At 35.6% G+C, this 18,235-nt stretch overlaps 1 protein-coding gene across 4 annotated transcripts in view; it reads left to right on the top strand.

Moving 5' to 3' along the window:
• The first annotated feature begins 7,725 nt into the window (after window positions 1–7,725).
• The window catches only part of LOC117687360 (uncharacterized), a 32,477-nt gene continuing 21,967 nt past the window's right edge, over window positions 7,726–18,235 (top strand). For all 4 annotated transcript variants that reach the window (XR_010710619.1, XM_034463712.2, XM_066074519.1 and 1 more), the window contains exon 1: window positions 7,726–7,854. The gene's annotated coding sequence lies outside the window, so the exon portion shown is untranslated. The remainder of the gene's footprint in view (window positions 7,855–18,235) is intronic.

Genomic DNA, 18,235 nt, shown 5'->3' with positions numbered 1-18,235 from the left:
CTCTGGTTGTATAGATTCATGTTTGTTTAGAACTCTCTATCCGTCTGTCCAGATTATGATCCCCTAGGGTAGTATGGAGCCTCAATGTGAATGGGGGGGGGGGGGTTACATTGGAAAAAATAGAGAACAATCTTTAAAATAATATGTTTGACGGTGTGACCGTTGGGGCGAGCGCAGAAGGAACCACACATCTGTCATCATCGTTAAATGCAACCCGTGGACTTGCCCTAACCAAAAAACTTTGGCTTTGTCTCGAAAACTTTTACCACCGCAAGGAATCCGAAGTTATCAAACTTTTATTCCAATGGTCCCTTCCTAGGCTTTTACATTTAACAAACTACCACTGAGCATTAATACAATGTTAAACAGACTTATTAAAATATTTATATAAACAAAAAGCCGTTTTTTTATGTAAATACAATTATTTGTTATCATTACTTTACCTTTTAATAATGATCATTAAAATCAGTAAACAATAAATTGTGTCTGTTATTTCTCATTCTGTTCCTTGCTGTTACCGGTGTTTTAATTATTTTCCTTTGTGACATCAATTTTGGGGTTTTTTGTACGCTCTATAAGCGTTGTAGACATGTGCCCTCACTCTTTTTTAGTGTATGGTATCCAATATTTTTGAAAGGTTTGACCACATATGCAACTATAACAAATACATGTAGATATTTTAGCAGTTCAATTGTTTTCCTTTTATTTATTCATTACAAAATGACGTGGCTGCACGTAGATCTAATAACTATTGGACTTTTCTTATTTAGTAATTTTTGTCACCTACCTAACGTATGCATATATGATTGGATCAATATGACAGTAAACTTAGCATGGAACTTGCATGTGTATTTACTAAGCAAAAAAATTATCAAAACAAACTAATCAGCCAAAGAGTCACCGTTAACACTGATACTAAGTTCTTCCTACACGTTACATCCAATACAGATGCTTGATCCACCTCTAAATGTATCGCGGGAAATTAAAACGCGAGATCACTGTGACGTCATACTTTACTTTCTTTTGCGCTCGACAGTTTTCGTAAATTTGTCGAACAAATTCGGGGAAGGAAATGACGTCATATGTCGACAAAAGTTCAGATAGGTACAGGTTTTTTAAGGTAAGCAAATTGGTTGCATACGTTGGTGTTTTTGAAGGACTTTTTATTGGTAAATGAAAATGATGTATGCACATTACAGGTAAGAATTTTCCTTAGAAACGCTTCCTGTTCCGCCATGTTGCATATGCACCGCAAAGAATCACTGGGATAGTAGAACGTTTTCACGCGGGTCCACAAAATTTTCTTTGAACAATGTGCAGATTTCAACTCAAATGTCCTCCTTTCGTACACGTTGTCTATGGAGCTCGCAACGCGAGCGGCGCTTTGCGCCGCCTCGCTCGCTATAATTTTCTAGAAGTAAAGCAACCAAAGGGGCTCCGTATATTGAGAGAACAGGGTTTGATTTTTTCAGATTCCACGATTATTCTGTTTCTCTTTGGTGTTTTAGTTCACAATTTATCATTATTTTCACTGGTAAAAAAAATCAAAGGGCTTGCAAAGTAGCTTTTTTATGCTAAATCCAACGTCCCCTGCTCCGGTAAATGGGCCTTACATCCCTGGAGCATTTGAAAATATTTGAAAATCAGAATATATCATCTATCAACATGACTAAGTTGTCTAGATATTTCTGATATGGCACTCCAATGACGGTCTACAGCTTTTTGTTTGCTATTGTCGCTCAGGTGAGCGATGTTGAACTTGGGCTTAATGTTTTATTTGCATGTAATTTTTGAATCACAAATCATATCATTGATTAGCTAATCATATTTGAATTTTAATTGACCCTAATGCCATATTCACCGGGTTTTTTTTTTTAGAAGAAATTACCAGCGAAATATTTCCTGGGATGGATCATTATACATTTATATTGTTTGAATGTCAACTTCCCATTAGAAATTAAAGTCATTTCCCTGTTTAAGATACGGAGTAGATACAACATAATCTTGTTAAAATTGATTTACCCATAATAATTTATATTTTTGTTTATGAAATAGGCATTAAGTAACATCGAAGTAGTTGTCCCAGTAAAGAATGGGGGTATAAAAATAAAAATAAAAAAATGTAACAAAATATTTATTTCAGACTTTCCGTTCTTGTAGTCCACAAATGCACGTTAAAGAATCGGTTTCTGAATAAACAAAATAATCGTCGGATGTTTTTGAAAACACGTGCACGATCGAGCAATTGCTACATGTGCTGCGTTTTATTTTGAAGCAATGGCTACATGTGCCGTATTACGAACAGATTAAATCCATATAAATCTAAGCTTTAAATTGTCATCGGCGATTGAAAGGTATGAGAGAATCAAAAAAATGTAATAGAAATTCGTCGTAACAAAATAACTTGCACAAAGCGACGGCATAGCTATAACATTACAAAATGATTTACAGAACCTGAAACCAAAAAAAGTCTTCCCTCTGAATTTTTTGAAGGATGACTGACGAAAGTACAGAATGACTTCACAGGTTTGGCTAATAGCCCAAAATGTAAGGCCGATGGTAAGGCTAATACCAGGAGGCGCAGGTTATTGTGGGAATAATATTTGTGAAATATGTGCCTAGATTTATCATTTCATAGTAAAATAAAACGTTTATATTATAAAATCTTAACATGGTTTCCCTTTGATAAATGGACTTAACTCTGATTAGTTAAATAATATTTATAAAGAAATATTTTAGATTTCTTTTTTTACGCGAGAACTATATCCGTGATTCAACCGGTTGCATCAAACAGCGAGAATATAAATTCGTAAACACCAAGTTGTAAGCATAATTTCATTTAGTTTTCATATGTCCGAAAAATAAAAGCGATATTTTACAAACCGCGAAATGTGCTTCCCGCAATTTTACGCAGATAATGTTTTAAGTAGGAATTTTCAGTATTGATAAATCTACCTTTATATCAGTGTCAAGTTGTTTTCTAATAACTTGAGAGATAAAAATGCTATAGTAACGTACATTTGTTGCTTTTTTTAAAACGACGTATGCAAAGACTCCAAACACCCACGACCGGAAGTTTAAATCCGATTTCCGTCATATCACCTGTTGATTACAAGAAGTCAAAAAATATTTGTGACTTTAGTTTAGTTCATAAAATTTTAAGATAAGGTCTCAATCATGTCTGAATGTCCTCTACTTGTTTTTCTAATGATCCCTTTTTCTTATTTTTAAAGCAGAAAAATGAACGTACGAAGTCTGTTTCAACATTTTTTTTATCTAACCCTTTCACTATAAAAAAACGATGTTATTGCCTGCTCCGTATGTAAGATGAATTATACACAGTAGAATGTTGTTATCTTTACTTATACATTTGAATTTTTATTTTTTTTTTTTTATTTTTTTTTGAAAATCGTGTTTTACTTTGGAGTTGAAAGTTATAGCACATTCTTTACATATATATAAAATGTTGTTTACTGTAATGTTATTTTGAAAGTAATATTAATTTATTATGCTTAATAGTGAAGGAATAAAGTATGAGTTTTTGTGAATGTTGTATATTAACCTCCTCGGTCGAGAAATATTAATAAAAAAGATTTATAAAGCAGGCGGTAGCCGAGGTTTTTATATCTCAAACAAATGTTAAGATCCGGTGTGATTATTTTTCAACATTCACGATAATAAATTATGAACTTAATTTCTATTATACTAACAATTAAGTATTGCCACTAATGGCTCGTACAGAAAGACGATTTGCGTCATTTAGATGACTGTAACGTTTAACTTCAACGGATTTGTAAGTAATTGTTTACACGTGTATTGATCATATGCTACGGATTGGATTGATATGCAGATGACGGATTTTTTTCACTGGATGATTTATACACCTCACGTATTTATGAAATATATTTGGATCACGTACCTTTGAATTTTAAGGGTAATTTCGTACCATTATGAATACTATACTTTATTTACTTTATATAAGAACGCACAGGGCAAATGTATTAGGGAGGTATACATTGTATAGAACAGCCGCATTGAGCCTTTGATAAAACGTTCAAAGCATAACACATCGTCTTTTGACTAGAAATAAGTCGTGAAATTGACGTATAAATTTTCGCTTTCGGTTTGGACTTTTATAATAAATGTGATAAAAATAGATTTCTCTAATCTAATGATTTAATGAATATGTTCGCCATATATTGGAGAATAATGTCCGCGGCATCTCCTTTATCTCGACAATAACCGTACTAGAATTTAGAATAATATCAATAGTTATTATAAAAAAAAATGTTCATAAAAAGTTCATTATTCTTATAAAGTTAACATTCGATTTTGAAGTCTTAATAGTTGAAATATCTGTGACATATCTGGGACACTTCTTGAAAGAAAGACTTCATTAATGAGCTTAAAATTCATTACCAACTCACCATATCGATCCACTGTTTCTGTCACATATTGGAGATGGGAGATCATTTATCGCTTTCATTACTTTAAAGCATTTATATTACTAAATGAACAAAAGACATCAGCCAGTGTAATATGTCCGTCATTGCTCTTTCAAGCCTTTGATTTGTTTTAATGCAAAACACGGAGAAAAGTTATTAAGTTATTTTGTTCCAAAAACTTTAAAGCCTCTGCTTAATACTAGTAGTTATGAATATTATCAGGTGTTGATGTCAGTACTTTCAATCCTTTGATTTTAAGTCATAGATAGAGATTATTTTTGTTGACTGTATTTTCAAGACTTAAATTGTTGTTAACATTCAAACTCACGGTTGCAAAGTACCATTGCCAGGTGGAGTTGACCCCGGGGGTGGGCCAGTTAGCCCGCACACCGACCCAACTGTCACAGTCGATGTTTCGGACCGTTTTCTGTTGAAATAATATTCATACATTGTGTAAATTATAAAAGCCCAACTCTGTTAGGTACCAATTTAAGGAAAGTAAACATTTGCATAATTATGCCTGAATCATATATTTTATTGTCGATATATAGTACGTACATAAAAATCACATTTACACATTATTAAAATAAATGATTCACTTACATTTCAAGTGCAGTTTTGAATTGCGTTATGATAATGACAATTCAATACCTTCACAGAAAAAGACAATCTTCCGTGTTTTGTTTATGTACTCTGACACAATATTAAATGATGGAGGCATTCAAGAGTGGTTTTTAACACCATTACGTCCTGTATACTGAAATTCAGTGTCTACAACAAACACATAAAGTAGTTTAAAACAGTTCATTTCAGAAAGAGAAAAAGAGAAAGAACGGGTGGGAGGGGGAGAAAAGAGAACAAGAGATAGAGCTAAAGAAATATATATAAATAAATGTGTCGAGACATAAAGAAAAATAAGATATTAGACGATATATACTGTAGACATATATAAAAAAAAAATATCGTAGGTAGATATATGATAATAACAAGATATAGAGAGGAAGGAATAAACAAAGCAGAACAGAAAAAAAAACGAGAGAAGAGAGAGAAAAGGGGGAAAATGATCGATAATAAATAGTTTAAAACCCAATAGAAAAAAGGTCAAATGGAAATTTAAAGTATCAGAGCTGGATCCGAATACTTTTGTAGCGCGGACTGTATCGCAATGTTATCAAACAGTTTTAATCAAAACCCTCTTTTTAAAATCTTTCTGAGATAGCATTACATTTACACGCGGGAATGACAATTACGAAACATCGAAACCAGAATACAATTTTGTAATTAAGTATCTATACTTATATATGTGCATGACCTCTGTTATCAAGTTATTTGAACATATGCATAAAAACCAACAAATAAATCAGTCATAGTTTTCTTTATTCTATTGTCGATAATTGGTAATTTATCGGGGAAGTTAAATTATCTTGAACAATTTTGATTTTTAACTTTCAATTATATTTGTTGGAGAAATTTTAGCTTAAAGAATCGATTATACACAAATAAGGGTGACTGCCCACTTAAAGACAATATATTAGTTTATTTTGAATTATGTAAAAAATAAATAATCCAATAAACCACCCCATATAATATGATGATATAGGAAACAAACAGTGTTAAGGGATAAATGTAAATCAAAACTAAATGCACACACTATCAAACTGAATCCTGTCAACGAAATGCATGTAAATATTTTCTCTTTATTGCATGGTATTTATTTCTTACCTTATAGCGCATCTTCGCTAGCCAAGGGTTTTCGGTCCACTTTGCTCCCCATAAACCCTTGGCGGATTTCATTACGGAAACTCGGTGTGGTGGCGCTATCTAGCGAGCAACTTGAGTTGCGCCCCTTGCATATTTACATATTAATCAAATTAAACAACAGGTTATATACACACTACGGCATTAATACAACTTGAAAACATGTTGACTACCGAATATCGGAACATAATCAACGATGCTATTAAATACAAATTAAGTTATAACCTAGGGAAAGCACGGACTATCTTATTCATAGTGTTTTGTAGGACCTGTACCGGGATTGAAAAAGTCGCCGATTTATATGAAAGCTTTCATGCCATAAAATCAGGTATCGTTGTCGTGAATATTGCGGACCAAAGAAATTAAATGAAACAGAGCTCACTGAACCTTTAAAAGCAATAACCATAAGCAGGAACGTATATACTAACGAGATAGGCAACTTCTACATTCGCCATGTTTACTTCCCATGCTATCACGCGAGCCTTGACAAGTTTGTAGAACTATGGTCAATCCCAGTAAAATATATAGGTTTTTAAAGCGATCTGGTTAGACCATCGTTGGGTAGGCAGTGTACTCGAGAACTTGTGTCTCAACTTGTTAAAAGCACCGAATGTTTTACCAAAGATCACACATGTGTTTTCTTTTAAAGTTTATATATATTTACAAGCACTGCGATTAGATCAGCTATTCGCAGCTGCAGCCAATCATAAAACGGAGCTTGTCACCGAGTTTTCGTAATGAAATCCGCCAAGGGTTTATTGGGAGCAAAGTGGACCGAAAACCCTTGGATAGCGAAGATGCTTATAGCGCCACATAGAGGTTTATAAATGATGACCTATGAACATGCTTTAAATATACAGGTCAGTAACATACCCATCATTATTGTTTTTCTTTTTGGTTATTTGGTTTCTCGGAATGCCACGATGTTTCAGGTAGATGTGGAAGGGTCAACGGTGGAAACGGAACTGGAGCTCCAGCGGGTGGTTTTGGGATGTTGGAATATATACCATGTGACATCAGGGTAGACCCGGGCTAGAGGTCATACATAAAAATTAGCATACGTTGGGAGAATACTATATGTGTTTACACTACAGTACAAAACGAAATAAACCGAACAAAGCGAAACGAAACCAATCGAAACATAACCCAATAATCAAAACGAAACGAAATATAGAGACAGATTTAGCAATATTGCACGCACGTAGCATCGTATTTGAAAGGGGGCTTCATCCCAAAAATCTTGGCAATGAAATACCCACCCCCCAAAAAAAAAATTATCAAAATTATCAGAAATCCTATCCCGTCTGTGTGTGTGTGTGTTTGTGTTGGGGGGGGGGGGGGGGGGGCTTTTGCTTCACATTTCACAATTCCTGGATCTACCACCCACACTGTTCAGCAATGTTTAGATCCAACACTCCTCCCATCACAATTGGTAACGGTGTTTAATCAGTCTCATTTAAAGGACCACAGAGACCCAACTCCAATCCTCGGGTTTAGATTGGTTGATGCCGAAACGACCATACACCGTTTTGACGCCTGATATAAGGAAGTCGAAGGGAAGAAATTTTCTATCCAAAATGTGATGATACTGACCGAGGGTTTAGACAGAGACCTTAATGTGTTCCTTCATTCAAGAAAAAGAAAGATGAAGGTTTGTTTTAGACCGTATATATGTATAACGTGATATTTTGTGTTGTCTTAAATGAGTGAACACGAATTGGAGAGTTTCGAATTTCCTCAGTAATTGTCAATAAAAAGTAAATGTATGAATGCATGTTCGTTCGCCCTAAAAGGCGTTCTCCCTTGACGCCGTTCGCCCTAGTTTTTATTTACTCACCTTAGCCAAAGGCTCAAGTAAGCTTTTCTGATCACAATTTGTCCGTTGTCTGTCGTTGTCGTCGTCGTCGTTGTTGTCGTCGTCGTTGTTGTAAACTTTTCACATTTTCATCTTCTTCTCAAGAACAACTGGGCATATTTCAACCAAATTTGGCACAAAGCACCACTAGGTGAAGGGGATTCAAGTTTGTTCAAATGAAGTGCCACGCCCTTTTTAAAGGGGAGACAATTGCGAATTATTAAAAATTTGTTGGTATTTTTCAAAAATCTTCTTCTCAAAAACTTTTCGGTCTAAAAAGCTGAAACTTGTGTGGAGGCATCATTAGGTAGTGTAGATTCAAGTTTGTTCAAATCATGGTCCCCGGGGGTAGGGTGGGGCCACAATAGGGGGATCGTGTTTTACATAGGAATATATAGAGAAAATATTTAAAAATCTTCTTCTCAAAAACTATTAGGTCAGAAAAGCTCAAATTAAAATGGAAGCATCCTCAGGTAGTGAAGATTCATGTTTGTTCAAATCATGATCCCCGGGGGTAGGGTGGGACCACAATAGGGGGATCAAGTTTTACATAGGAATATATAGAGAAAACATTTAAAAGTCTTCTTCTCAAAAACTATTAGGTCAGAAAAGCTCAAATTAAAATGGAAGCATCCTCAGGTAGTGAAGATTCATGTTTGTTCAAATCATGATTCCCGGGGGTAGGGTGTGGCCACAATAGGGGGATCAAGTTTTACATAGGAATATATAGAGAAAACATTTAAAAGTTTTCTTCTCAAAAACTATTCGGCCATGGAAGCTCAAATTTGAGTGGAAACATCCTCAGGTAGTGTAGATTCAAGTTTGTTCAAAACATGGTCCCTGGGGGTAGGGTGGGGCCACAATTGGAAGATCAAATTTTACATAGGAATATATAGAGAAAATCTTTAAAAGTCTTCTTCTCAAAAACTATTCGGCCAGGAAAGCTAAAATTTGAGTGAAAGCATCCTCAGATAGTGTAGATTTAAGTTTCTCTAAATCATGGTCCCCGGGGGTAGGGTGGGGCCACAATTGGTGGATCAAGATTTATAAAGGAATATATAGAGAAAATCTTTAAAAATCTTCTTATCAAAAACTCTTCGGCCAGGAAAGCTCAATTTAAAATGTAAGCATCCTCAGATAGTGTAGATTCAAGTTTGTTCAAATCATGATCCCTGGGGATAGAGTGGGGCCACACTTGGGGGATCATGTTTTACATAGGAATATATAGAGAACATCTTTAAAAATCTTCTTCTCAAAAACTATTAGACCAGGAAAGCTCAAATTTGAGTGGAAGCATCCTCAGATAGTGTAGATTCAAGTTTGTTCAAATCATGGTCTCCGGGGGTAGGGTGGGGCCACAATTTGGGGATCAAATTTTACAAAGGAATATATATAGAGAAAATCTTTAAAAATCTTCTTATCAAATTCTATTAGGCCAGGAAAGCTCAATTTAAAATGTAAGCATCCTCAGGTAGTGTAGATTCAAGTTTGTTCAAATCATGATCCCCGGAGGTAGGGTGGGGCCACAGTTGGGGGATCAAGTTTTACATAGGAATATATAGAGAAAATCTTTAAAAATCTTCTTCTCAAAAACTCTTCGGCCAGGAAAGCTCAATTTAAAATGTAAGCATCCTCAGATAGTGTAGATTCAAGTTTGTTCAAATCATGATCCCTGGAGATAGAGTGGGGCCACACTTGGGGGATCATGTTTTACATAGGAATATATAGAGAACATCTTTAAAAATCTTCTTCTCAAAAACTATTAGACCAGGAAAGCTCAAATTTGAATGGAAGCATCCTCAGATAGTGTAGATTCAAGTTTGTTCAAATCATGGTCTCCTGGGGTAGGGTGGGGCCACAATTTGGGGATCAAATTTTACAAAGGAATATACATAGAGAAAATCTTTAAAAATCTTCTGATCAAAACCTTTTCGGCCAGAAAAGCTCAAATTAAAACGAAAGCATCCTCAGATAGTGTAGATTCAAGTTTGTTCAAATCATGGTCCCTGGGGGTAGGGTGGGGCCACAATTGGGGGATCATGTTTTACATAGGAATATATAGAGAAAATCTTTAAAAATCTTCTTCTCAAAAACTATTAGACCAGGAAAGCTCAAATTTGAGTGGAAGCATCCTCAGATAGTGTAGATTCAAGTTTGTTCAAATCATGGTCTCCGGGGGTAGGGTGGGGCCACAATTTGGGGATCAAATTTTACAAAGGAATATATATAGAGAAAATCTTTAAAAATCTTCTTATCAAATTCTATTAGGCCAGGAAAGCTCAATTTAAAATGTAAGCATCCTCAGGTAGTGTAGATTCAAGTTTGTTCAAATCATGATCCCCGGGAGTAGGGTGGGGCCACAGTTGGGGGATCAAGTTTTACATAGGAATATATAGAGAAAATCTTTAAAAATCTTCTTCTCAAAAACTCTTCGGCCAGGAAAGCTCAATTTAAAATGTAAGCATCCTCAGATAGTGTAGATTCAAGTTTGTTCAAATCATGATCCCTGGGGATAGAGTGGGGCCACACTTGGGGGATCATGTTTTACATAGGAATATATAGAGAACATCTTTAAAAATCTTCTTCTCAAAAACTATTAGACCAGGAAAGCTCAAATTTGAGTGGAAGCATCCTCAGATAGTGTAGATTCAAGTTTGTTCAAATCATGGTCTCCGGGGGTAGGGTGGGGCCACAATTTGGGGATCAAATTTTACAAAGGAATATATATAGAGAAAATCTTTAAAAATCTTCTTATCAAATTCTATTAGGCCAGGAAAGCTCAATTTAAAATGTAAGCATCCTCAGGTAGTGTAGATTCAAGTTTGTTCAAATCATGATCCCCGGGAGTAGGGTGGGGCCACAGTTGGGGGATCAAGTTTTACATAGGAATATATAGAGAAAATCTTTAAAAATCTTCTTCTCAAAAACTCTTCGGCCAGGAAAGCTCAATTTAAAATGTAAGCATCCTCAGATAGTGTAGATTCAAGTTTGTTCAAATCATGATCCCTGGAGATAGAGTGGGGCCACACTTGGGGGATCATGTTTTACATAGGAATATATAGAGAACATCTTTAAAAATCTTCTTCTCAAAAACTATTAGACCAGGAAAGCTCAAATTTGAGTGGAAGCATCCTCAGATAGTGTAGATTCAAGTTTGTTCAAATCATGGTCTCCTGGGGTAGGGTGGGGCCACAATTTGGGGATCAAATTTTACAAAGGAATATACATAGAGAAAATCTTTAAAAATCTTCTGATCAAAACCTTTTCGGCCAGAAAAGCTCAAATTAAAACGAAAGCATCCTCAGATAGTGTAGATTCAAGTTTGTTCAAATCATGGTCCCTGGGGGTAGGGTGGGGCCACAATTGGGGGATCATGTTTTACATAGGAATATATAGAGAAAATCTTTAAAAATCTTCTTCTCAAAAACTATTAGACCAGGAAAGCTCAAATTTGAGTGGAAGCATCCTCAGATAGTGTAGATTCAAGTTTGTTCAAATCATGGTCTCCGGGGGTAGGGTGGGGCCACAATTTGGGGATCAAATTTCACAAAGGAATATACATAAAGAAAATCTTTAAAAATCTTCTTATCAAATTCTATTAGGCCAGGAAAGCTCAATTTAAAATGTAAGCATCCTCAGGTAGTGTAGATTCAAGTTTGTTCAAATCATGATCCCCGGAGGTAGGGTGGGGCCACAGTTGGGGAATCAAGTTTTACATAGGAATATATAGAGAAAATCTTTAAAAATCTTCTTCTCAAAAATTATTAGGTCAAGAAAGCTCAAATTAAAATGAAAGCATCCTCAGGTAGTGTAGATTCAAGTTTGTTCAAATCATGGTTCCTGGGAGTAGGGTGGGGCCACAATAGGGGGATCATGTTTTACATAGGAATATATAGAGAACATCTTTAACAGTCCTCTTCTCGAAACTATTAGGCCAGGAAAGCTTAGATTTTAGTGGAAGCATCGTCAGGTAGTGTAGATTCAAGTTTGTACAAATCATGATCCCCGGGAGTAGGGTGGGGCCACAATTGGGGGATCAAGTTTTACATAGGAATATATAGAGAAAATCTTTAAAAATCTTCTGATCAAAACCTTTTCGGCCAGAAAAGCTCAAATTAAAACGAAAGCATCCTCAGATAGTGTAGATTCAAGTTTGTTCAAATCATGGTCCCTGGGGGTAGGGTGGGGCCACAATTGGGGGATCATGTTTTACATAGGAATATATAGAGAACATCTTTAAAAATCTTCTTCTCAAAAACTATTAGACCAGGAAAGCTCAAATTTGAGTGGAAGCATCCTCAGATAGTGTAGATTTAAGTTTGGTCAAATCATGGTCTCCGGGGGTAGGGTGGGGCCACAATTTGGGGATCAAATTTCACAAAGGAATATACATAAAGAAAATCTTTAAAAATCTTCTTATCAAATTGTATTAGGCCAGGAAAGCTCAATTTAAAATGTAAGCATCCTCAGGTAGTGTAGATTCAAGTTTGTTCAAATCATGATCCCCGGGAGTAGGGTGGGGCCACAGTTGGGGAATCAAGTTTTACATAGGAATATATAGAGAAAATCTTTAAAAATCTTCTTCTCAAAAATTATTAGGTCAAGAAAGCTCAAATTAAAATGAAAGCATCCTCAGGTAGTGTAGATTCAAGTTTGTTCAAATCATGGTTCCTGGGGGTAGGGTGGGGCCACAATTGGGGGATCATGTTTTACATAGGAATATATAGAGAACATCTTTAACAGTCCTCTTCTCGAAACTATTAGGCCAGGAAAGCTTAGATTTTAGTGGAAGCATCGTCAGGTAGTGTATATTCAAGTTTGTACAAATCATGATCCCCGGGAGTAGGGTGGGGCCACAATTGGGGGATCAAGTTTTACATAGGAACATATAGAGAAAATCTTTAAAAATCTTCTGATCAAAACCTTTTCGGCCAGAAAAGCTCAAATTAAAACGAAAGCATCCTCAGATAGTGTAGATTCAAGTTTGTTCAAATCATGGTCCCTGGGGGTAGGGTGGGGCCACAATTGGGGGATCATGTTTTACATAGGAATATATAGAGAAAATCTTTAAAAATCTTCTTATCGAAAACTATTAGGCCAGAAAAGCTTAATTTAAAATGTAAGCATCGTCAGGTAGTGTAGATTCAAGTTTGTTCAAATCATGATCCCCGGGGGTAGGGTGGGGCCACAATTTGGGATCAAGTTTTACATAGGAATATATAGAGAAAATCTTTAAAAATCTTCTTCTCAAAAACTATGCGGCCTGAAAATCTTACACTTGTGTGGTGGCATCATTAGGTAGTGTAGATTCAAGTTTGTTCTAATCATAGTTCCCGGGGGTAGGGTGGGGCTAAATTGGGGGATCAAGTTTTACATAGGAATATATAGTGAAAATCTTTAAAAATCTTTTTCTCAAAAACTATTAGGCCAGGAAAGCTCAAATTAAAATGGAAACATCCTCAGGTAGTGTAGATTCAAGTTTGTTCAAATCATGGTCTCCGGGGGTAGGGTGGGGCCACAATTTGGGGATCAAATTTTACAAAGGAATATACATAGAGAAAATCTTTAAAAATCTTCTTATCAAATTATATTAGACCAGGAAAGCTCAATTTAAAATGTAAGCATCCTCAGGTAGTGTAGATTCAAGTTTGTTCAAATCATGATCCCCGGGAGTAGGGTGGGGCCACAGTTGGGGGATCAAGTTTTACATAGGAATATATAGAGAAAATCTTTAAAAATCTTCTTCTCAAAAATTATTAGGTCAAGAAAGCTCAAATTAAAATGAAAGCATCCTCAGGTAGTGTAGATTCAAGTTTGTTCAAATCATGGTTCCTGGGGGTAGGGTGGGGCCACAATAGGGGGATCATGTTTTACATAGGAATATATAGAGAACATCTTTAAAAGTCCTCTTCTCGAAACTAATAGGCCAGGAAAGCTTAGATTTTAGTGGAAGCATCGTCAGGTAGTGTAGATTCAAGTTTGTACAAATCATGATCCCCGGGAGTAGGGTGGGGCCACAATTTGGGATCAAGTTTTACATAGGAATATATAGAGAAAATCTTTAAAAATCTTCTTCTCAAAAACTATGCGGCCTGAAAAACTTACACTTGTGTGGTGGCATCATTAGGTAGTGTAGATTCAAGTTTGTTCAAATCATGGTTCCTGGGGGTAGGGTGGGGCCACAATAGGGGGATCATGTTTTACATAGGAATATATAGAGAACATCTTTAAAAGTCCTCTTCTCGAAACTATTAGGCCAGAAAAGCTTAGATTTTAGTGGAAGCATCGTCAAGTAGTGTAGATTCAAGTTTGTACAAATCATGATCCCCGGGAGTAGGGTGGGGCCACAATTGGGGGATCAAGTTTTACATAGGAATATTTAGAGAAAATCTTTAAAAATCTTCTGATCAAAACCTTTTCGGCCAGAAAAGCTCAAATTAAAACAAAAGCATCCTCAGATAGTGTAGATTCAAGTTTGTTCAAATCATGGTCCCTGGGGGTAGGGTGGGGCCAAAATTGGGGGATCATGTTTTACATAGGAATATATAGAGAAAATCTTTAAAAATCTTCTTATCGAAAACTATAAGGCCAGAAAAGCTCAATTTAAAATGTCAGCATCGTCAGGTAGTGTAGATTCAAGTTTGTTCAAATCATGATCCCCGGGAGTAGGGTGGGGCCACAATTTGGGATCAAGTTTTACATAGGAATATATAGAGAAAATCTTTAAAAATCTTCTTCTCAAAAACTATGCGGCCTGAAAAACTTACACTTGTGTGGTGGCATCATTAGGTAGTGTAGATTCAAGTTTGTTCTAATCATAGTTCCCGGGGGTAGGGTGGGGCCAAATTGGGGGATCAAGTTTTACATAGAAATATATAGTGAAAATCTTTAAAAATCTTTTTCTCAAAAACTATTAGGCCAGGAAAGCTCAAATTAAAATGGAAACATCCTCAGGTAGTGAAAATTCAAGTTTGTTCAAATCATAGTTCCCGGGTGTAGGTTGGGGCCTCAATTGAGGAATCAAGTTTTACATAGGAATATATAGAGAAAATCTTAAAAAATCTTCTTCTCAAAAACTATGGGCCCAAGAAAGCTCAAATTTGATTGGAAGCATCCTCAGGTAGTATAAAATCAAGTTTGTTCAAATCATGGTCACCGGGGGTAGGGCAGGGCCACAACGGGGGATAAATTTTTATATATAGAGAAAATCTTTAAAAGTCTTCTCCTCAAAACTATTAGGCCAGGAAAGTCTTAAATTTGAGTGGAAGCATCCCCAGATCATATAGATTCAATTTTGTTTAAATAATAGTCCAGGGGTAGGGTGAGGCCACAATGGGGGATGAATATTTGCTGAGGAATATATAGAGAAAATCTTTAAAAATCTTCTTTTTAAAGACTTTTTGACCAGAAAAGCTTTAACCTGTGTAGAGGTATCCTTGGGTAGTGTAATTTTAAGTTTGCAAAATCACAGTCCCTAGTGGTAGGGCGGGACCGTGATGGCGGTTTGAATTTTTACATAGGAATATAAAGAGAAAATCTTTAAAAATATTCTGGGAAAGTTTTCGGTCCAAAACTCAGTACTTAGTGTGAAAGCACAGGTTATGCAGATTTAAGTTTGATGAAACCATGATTCCCTAGAAAAAGGTTGGGCCACGAAATGGGGGGGGGGGGGGGTGGGTGGGGGGGGGGGTATATAGGAATAAAGAAAAATCTGTTTACAGGTACAACAACAAAATGGGCTTGGTATTTACCAAAAAATAAGAGGTGGATAAAAATTGCAGATTTTCAATTTTTTTTAGCAAGATCTAGTGATCTACTGTACTCAGTTGTCAAGATATTTTGATACTGTAATGCTAATTTGATCAGAATTAAGGCAATTGTTGCTCAGGTGAGCGATGTGGCCCCTGGGCCTCTTGTTCGTTCTTGGTCCGTTCGCCCAAGGTCCGTTCGCCTTATTTTAATACAGAATTAATATAGTTGTATCTTCAGTGGTAAACACTGGTAAATGGTGGATTTGAAAAGGGCATATGAAACTCTTACATAGGGACAGGATTATACGGCACGGCATTATGAGTGATGCATTTTGAAGTGCTGAGAAATTTACAAAACTTTAAGATGGCTATCAGTTATTGGGAAGACAGTAGCATTGATTGATATCTGGTAATTAGATAATAAGCCTTCCAAGTAAATGTTCAGATTATCAGAAAAACATTTAGACTTCGTAAACAGATCTTCTGCATTATGGCAGTAATAAGGTCACAGGATTTTACTCTAGTCTGTCCCAAGTTATTGCTTCCATCACTTTTTGATGATTTTTAATAAAAATACACATACCTGTGAAAGAAATACGATTGAAATCGATGAAAGGGAATATATCCAAGATATCTTCATTGAAAAGTTATCCCTTTTCACTCATAAAATTTCACAGGAACGAAAACAATTTTCTTACGGAGATTTGGAAATGTTTACATCTTTTCTCCATTCGGAATACACTCGGAATACATCGCGCAATTTTTTAACGTTTTCATCCGGGATTAGTTATTGGTGATGCCATGCAAAATCTCCGTAGACTTTCAATTTTGGGATGTATATTGAAACCTGAAGCGGTAGAGGGGGCGTTTCAAAACAGATAATCTGGACATGAACGTTGTTTGAGCACAAAGGTATTTACTATTATTGAAATTTCAAGCAAAAAGTGGTGGAAGCAAAAACTCGGGACAGAGTATAATACCCATAAATACACAAGATGTCAGTAACATATTACCCAGAATTTTGCTTATAAAATATTGCAAATATTTTATCTTTGAAATGAAGTACTGTGGAATCATCAGAATTCGTGGTGACTCTATTTTCGTGGTATTCGTGGTTAGCCCTCCCTAACGAATTTAAATCCTCAACGAAATAATTTTAGAAAGAGTTATCTTTGTTGCTGAAACAGTAACCGACGCATCCACGAAATTACACCCCCACAAATCAGAAAAAAAGTCATAATCCACGAAAATTAGCCCCCACGAATTTAAATGATTCCTCAGTATGATAATTCCGCATCATATAGATTTGGTTCCTTTCTCCAAATTTGTTTTTAATGTTTTTTTATTTATAATTTTTGAAAAAAAATATATTTTTTTAATCTATGTCTGTGGGTTACCTTAATTTAAAAAAAAAAATAAATCAACATGTCTCAATCATATGAAAAAAAATAAAGTCTTCTTATTTTCCTGACCACTGTAAAATTTCAAATCAAAAATTTAAATTTGGAAATCAACATAATAAAATTTTAAAAAAATTAGAATCTTCATAATTCTGAAAATTTCCCTATTTTTGTGTCTTGATTTTACTCTTGGTTAGTTTCGAAGAACATCATGTGAGCTGTTAAACTTTAATTTAAGAAGTGAACAGTAGATTTTGCTATTATTAAAACAGAAGATTTTGATGATATATTAAAGTATCTTAAATTTTCCCAATTTGACAAAAAATGTCGATAATGTTCCTAATAGAAAGAGACCTGGTCCCTGTACAAAAAAAAGCTGTGACAGCCTTAAAAGGGGCACTTAAGTAAAGGTCTTTTAAAGGGATATGCACCGTATCTAAGCCTGACCTGTGTAATAAAACAAGATTATTGAACTATAAATGGTTTGCTTTTGGGATAATTGGGGTGCTGGCCACTTCGCCCATAAACTATTACCCCCATGCACGAGCGCCGCAACTATTTTTGGAACACCCCAATTACGTATCACGAGCGCCTCAAGTACATCTCACGAGTGCCCCTAATGTTCGTTCCTGGTTTTAATTTTTTTTTTTCGAGTACACTCAAAATGGTTAACATGATTGATATTTTTCACAGGTGCCTCAAAATCACTTTCACTTTTGAAATTAAAAAGAATTAATATCGCATTAGTTTTGGCGTGCTTATATTACTGATATTTTATACAAAATACTGAAAACAAACAATTTATACGTACATTACACATGGTGTATGCTAGTTCATGGTGTCCTTTAGCCTAAAAAAAAATTATGCCGCAGCGGATATATTACCCGCTGTTTCATTCGCTTAAATTGTAAATATGCAAAGGGCGCAATTGAAGTTGCTCACTAGATAGCGCCACAGCGTCACTGAGTTTTCGTAATGAGATCTGCAAAGGGTTTATGGGGTGCGGAGTGGACTGAAAACCCTTGG

This window comes from Magallana gigas, chromosome 1, assembly GCF_963853765.1.
Source record: "Magallana gigas chromosome 1, xbMagGiga1.1, whole genome shotgun sequence".
In the NCBI taxonomy this organism is placed as follows: Eukaryota; Metazoa; Mollusca; class Bivalvia; order Ostreida; family Ostreidae; genus Magallana; species Magallana gigas.
This window is presented reverse-complemented; position numbering and strand designations above follow the sequence as displayed.